Source organism: Odocoileus virginianus, chromosome 27 (assembly GCF_023699985.2).
Source record: "Odocoileus virginianus isolate 20LAN1187 ecotype Illinois chromosome 27, Ovbor_1.2, whole genome shotgun sequence".
Lineage (NCBI taxonomy): Eukaryota > Metazoa > Chordata > Mammalia > Artiodactyla > Cervidae > Odocoileus > Odocoileus virginianus.
The window spans coordinates 5,033,282-5,039,281 of record NC_069700.1 but is presented as its reverse complement, the minus strand read 5'-3'; the positions used below and the strand labels follow the sequence as shown (position 1 = coordinate 5,039,281).

General features: G+C 41.5%; 1 protein-coding gene across 6 annotated transcripts in view; it reads left to right on the top strand.

Annotated features, from left to right (window-relative positions):
• Window positions 1–5,917: 5,917 nt before the first annotated feature.
• The window catches only part of MAK (male germ cell associated kinase), a 48,442-nt gene continuing 48,359 nt past the window's right edge, over window positions 5,918–6,000 (top strand). For all 6 annotated transcript variants that reach the window (XM_070457025.1, XM_070457024.1, XM_070457022.1 and 3 more), the window contains exon 1: window positions 5,918–6,000. The gene's annotated coding sequence lies outside the window, so the exon portion shown is untranslated.

Sequence of the window (6,000 nt, the reverse complement as noted above, 5' to 3'; positions counted from 1 at the left end):
CTAATCACCTAATACCAAACTTCCAGCAGGAATTTTCTTTGTCTTGAGGCTATAATTGGCTACTAACCCATGGAAAGCGTTAGCTCTCACTGGTCTTACAGGAGGTCGGCCTACTGGATTTGTAGCACCTTCATTAACTCTGTACTTTGTCCTTAATAAACTCACTGCTTTCTGCAGGACTCTGTGTCTGAAAATTCTTTTCCAACTCGCTTTCAGACTGCCTCAACAACAGGGATGGCTGAAGGGGGAGCACTTTGGGGAAGTGGGGCAAGGAGAGAATATTAGGAGCTGAGTTTGAACATGTTAAGTTCAAACTATCAGATTTCTCAGTAAAGTGTTGAGCAGGTTATTGGATACATGGGTCTAGAGTCCAAGATGGAGGCAGAAAATTAGAGAGACACGTTTGGGAATCACCAACATAAAATCAAACTTGGCATTGGTAGGTTGTAAAATGCTATTCAAATATAAAGTATCATTACTAGTAGTTACTCTTGAACAACACAGCAACAATCATTGGCCCACTAACCCCTTGGAACACCAAAGTTACTTTTTGAAGAAAGAAATAATGTCATTTGTAGCAATTGATGGATCTAGAGATTATCATACTAAGTGAAGTAAGTTAGACAGAAACAGACAAATATCATATGATATTGCTTATATGTGGAATCTAAAAAAATGATACAAACAAACTTGTTCACAAAACAGAAACAGACTCACAGACTTAGAAAACAAACTTAGGGTTACCAAAGGGGAAAGGGCAGGGGGGGATAAGTTAGGAATTGTGGATTAACAAGGGCTTCGCAGGTGGTGCATTGGTAAAGAATCCGCCTGCCAGCACTGTTTATAATAGCCAGGACATGGAAGCAACCTAGATGCCCATCAGCAGACAAATGGATGAGGAAGCTGTGGTACATATACACCATGGAATATTACTCAGCCATTAAAAAGAATTCATTTGAATCAGTTCTAATGAGATGGATGAAACTGGAGCCCATTATACAGAGCGAAGTAAGCCAGAAAGATAAAGACCATTACAGTATACTAACACATATATATGGAATTTAGAAAGATGGTAACGATAACCCTATATGCAAAACAGAAAAAGAGACTCAGATGTATAGAACAGACTTGTGGACTCTGTGGGAGAAGGAGAGGGTGGGATGTTCCAAGAGAACAGCATCGAAACATGTATATTATCTAGGGTGAAACAGATCACCAGCCCAGGTTGGATGCATGAGACAAGTGCTCGGGCCTGGTGCACTGGGAAGACCCAGAGGGATCGGGTGGAGAGGGAGGTGGGAGGGGGGACCGGGATGGGGAATACATGTAAATCCATGGCTAATTCATTTCAATGTATGACAAAAACCACTGCAATGTTGTAAAGTAATTAGCCTCCAACTAATAAAAATAAATGGAAAAAAAAAAAAAAGAATCCGCCTGCCAAAGCAGGAGACACAAGAGAAGCAGATTTGATCCCTGGGTTGGGAAGATCCCCTGAAGTAGGAAATGGTAACCCACTCCAGTATTTTTGCCTGGAAAATTCCATGGACAGAGGAGCCTGGCAGGTTACAGCCCAAGAGATCACCAAGAGTCAGATGCCACTGACCACTAACTGCACCACACTGGGAGTTAACAGATACAAAATATAAAAGAGATAAACAACAAGGTCTCTCTATATGGCCCAGGGAACTATATTCACTATCTTGTAAGAATCTATAATGGAAAAGAATCTGAAAGAGACTCTATCTATCTATCTATCTCTGAATCACTTCGGTGTACACCAAAAACTAACAGAACATTGTAAATCAACCATACTTCAATTTTTAAAAAAGATACTTTATGAAAAACATTTTTTAACAGAATACAATTTTTTGGAAAATAGGATATATATACAAGTGCTAAATTTTTCTTGCTCTATTTCTCAATTATTTTATTGTCAATTTTAAATACTAAGAAGTTCAGAGGTTCTCAACTGATTTTAGGCTTACAAAGTATTACCAATTGGAAGCTCTGAGAAGGCCACATAATGACATCTTCTTCAAGAATGCTTATCTTCCTAGGAAATGAAGAGCTCAAAATGTGGAATACAGTCTCAAAAGAACCTCGAGGCTGCTAGGTCAGCTACGGTCTTGATAGGAATCATGTAATGAAGGATATGCTACTAATCTTTGATAAGGAATATGCAGGTAGTTTAAAAATATACACACTTTTCAACACTTCATCCTGTAAGGAGAATTGCAAGAAATATCAATTAAGGTTTAAGCATTGAAAAATTTATTGAGGATGACACAGTTTATGGAAAGTACAAGGATGAGGGTTTATAGAAGGGAATTCCCCAAATAATGATTACATGAAATCACTGCCAATCCTGATGCTATGCTGGGCTCAGAACACATATTTTGCCATTTTGCTGTTACATATCTACATGTCAGTCCATCAGATTACAAATAGGACTATTTAAGAATACAATATTGAATACAACATTGCTCTGCAATATTTGAAGTATCAACACTCAAAAGTAAATTGTTGAATTTCTAGCTCTGGAAATGGTGGAGTGGCTTGTATTGAACTAACTCTCCTTCAGGTGGCGGTTATAAACTCTGGACAAATATAAAGCTTAACTATTTGAAGGCCCTGGAAAAACCACCAAAGTCAAACAGAAACTGGGTGGGGGGATTGGAGCCCCGAGGGAAGAGAACCAGGATGACTGGTGTCCGGGGCTACACGGCATCTCCGATATCTCTTCAGGGTGCGTCCCAGTCTACACCAGCAGGGCAGCTAGAACCGGAGCAGAAGACCGCAGGGCTTCTGGTTTGCCGGAGAGTGGAGGCTAGGGCTGCCGGCAGAGCTGGAAACCGAGTGGGGGAACCACAGAGCAGCCACAGGGAGGAAGTCCCCCAAATCTGGCTACAAATTCACCTTACACTCTGGGCTGACCCCTGACCTGGGCTTGTTTAGACAAGACTCCAAGGACACTGTTAAAGTAACAGCTGGAAAAAACTGCTGAAACGGAGCAACCGTGTTGTCTACCCGCTGCCAGGGAGACCGAACCTAGTGTTCAGTCTCACGGAGCTGGAAGGGACCGCAAACACCGCAGGCCTCCCATCAGAACGCTAGAACGGCCACAGGGAGTAAAGGTTATATCCTAGATCCAAAGAACATACCCCAAAACGAATGGCAAAACTAAAACAAATTCATCTTTCTTTCTTTATTTATTTTGGCCATACCGCATGGCATGTGGGATCTTGCTTCCCCAATCAGGGATTGAACCCTTGCACCCTAGAATGGGAGCCCAGAGTCTTAACCACTAGATCACTAGGGCAGTCCTTTATTTTGTTTTATTTATTTATCTGTTTATTTGCAAACCCATCTTTAAAAGTGCAATACTAGGGAATTCCCTGGTTAGGACTCTGGGCGTTCATTGCCACGGCTTGTGCTCAATCCCTGATTGGGCAGCTAAGAACCTGCAAGCCATGGGAAATATGCCCAAAACAATTAACTAAATAAGTAAATAAAAGCATTTAAAGAAGTACCTCTAATGTCTCCATCTGTATGGAGCCAAAGTTATACTTACCAATCAAAGACTTGTGTTTTTATTTTTTATTAATGATGTTGGTCTTTACTTTTATTTTTTAAATTTCTGTATTTTTAACTGGAGGATAATTGCTTTCTAATATTGTGTTGGTTTCTGCCCTACATCAACACGAATCAGCCGTAGGTATACATGTGCCACTCCCTCCTGAGCCTCCTTCCCACCTCCTTCCCCATCCTACCCCACTAGGCTGTCACAGAGCGCTGGCTTTGAGCTTCCCGTGTCATACAGTAAATTCCCACTGGCTATCTGCTCTACATACTGTAATGCGTATGTTTCAATGCCACTTTCTCAATTCATCCCACCCTCCCCTTCCCTCTTTGTGTCCACAAGTCTTTTCTCAATGTCTGCATCAAGGTTCATCAGTACCATCTTTCTAGTTTATATATATATATATATATACATATATATATATATATATGCATTAATATATGATATTTGTTTTGCTCTTTCTGATTTACTTCAGTCTATATAATAGGCTCTAGGGTCATCCACATCATTAGAACTGATTCAAATGTGTTCCTTTTTATGGCTGGGTAATATTCCATTGTATATATGTGTGGTGTTTTTAAAACATGAGGTTTACAGTTACTTCTCATGCTTTAAAAAGTTGCATTGATTTCCTGAGTTTTTAAACTTTAACCTCCTCCCACAGTGACCCAAATCAAAAAGTATGCATTTTAATAAATGAAAAAAAGTGGGAATGAAAATTGGAATTTCAGTAGTCACTTCTCTTTACGATGCCCCTCTAGTATTAAAAAAAAATTTTTTTGGAGAGCTTTTGAACTTCCTTTTGGTCAGGAATTTGATGACATATCGTATTACAGTAGAATCATCTAAGTCAGTGAATAAAACATAAACAAAGTTGCTGAACCTAGAAACATATTGATAAAGATCAGCTCCACAAATTCCTTTGACAGAAGCAAACACACTTGAGGTGATATAATTTATGACTTCCTGTGAAACAAGACAGATTCTAGGCTTATTTGTGAAAGTTATGAAGTGAACTGAATAGTCTGTGCAAACACAGTGCAGTGAAGTAGCTGCTCCTTGACAGACAGGCCAGGTCTCAGGTTCCCAACCCTGCCCTGTGGCCCTTCAAGATGATCAAAGTCATCCATAGGGATTCTTCCTGGCTAAGTTCCAGATGGGTGTTTTGGCTTCAATGTTTTTTGATCTCCTCCATGTGAGCCCTCCTTGGCCTCTGCCTGAAACTTCTGGGACCACCCCCCGGGGGTAGGTGCAGAGGGTCCCAGTGCTAGGATGGCACCACCTGTCTAAGTTACATGGTCCTGTCAATTTGAACTCCTAAATAGCCCTTGTTCTATCTCTGTCATTACTGCTATAGTTGGATCCACCACTTTTTCCTGATCAATTGCCATAGCCTCCTTTTTATTCTTTCGCCTCTAGACTCACTGCTGAAATCTACCTTATCCACTGCTGCTTTTGTGATCTTCCTGAAATGCAAAAGTGAGCATGTCACTCCTCTGTAGAAAATTCTTTATAGTTCTCTTGCTATTGCCTGGTAAGGTTCATAGCAGGCTATAAGACATCCATGATCTAACTTATGCTTCTTATGAATACTTTTCCCGTTTTTTTCACTTTAAGCTATGACAGAACCATGATCATGTCTGTCCAGCTATCCTGTCATTATTCCAGAGCCTTGACACATCATGGATAACTGCTAGCAGGTACATCACTGCCCCTTGTCTCATGCTTCTAATTTATGGGCCTTTTTGCTGGTTAATTGAGCTTCTTCTTGGTAGAAACACAAGTGTGCCCTTCTCTCACAACTCGAGGCTAGTTACTATCACTACTGTATTTATTCACCATCAACTCATTTATCTTGGGATTTACCACAGTTTAACACCGTGACTGGTACTACATTCTTTGAACGAATGAGTGAAAATGAGCTCAGGAGTGTGGCCCAGGAGTTAACATATATGTGTGAAGTTGACCAATATAAACAATTGCAATCCAGTGCAATTCAGTTTTCCCCCGGCAGTACATGTCTAAACAAAATACAAGGATTACAAGGCGAACAGTTGGCTTCCTCTTGCTCTTCACAAACCTGGGAACCAGATTTAATGAATCAAGACTTTATAGAACGAGTCGGAACAAAGGGCACACAATCCAACTTCTTATAAATAAGCGCAAAGGTAATCAAGACTGCCCCAAGCCCCAAATGAAGACAGCAGAAGAGCAGGGACTCCCGCGCCTTCCAGGCCTTCCCGGAGGCCCCGCCCCTCGGGAGGCGGGGCGAACGACCATGGGCGGGGCCTTTCCACTCAACCCCGCCCCATGGGCGGGGTGTAAGCGGGAGGGCGGCGCGGAGGCGGACGCACGCACGCCGTTTCCTAGGAGATGGAACACACTGGCCGCCGGAGCTTCATTAGGGAGCTAACGAG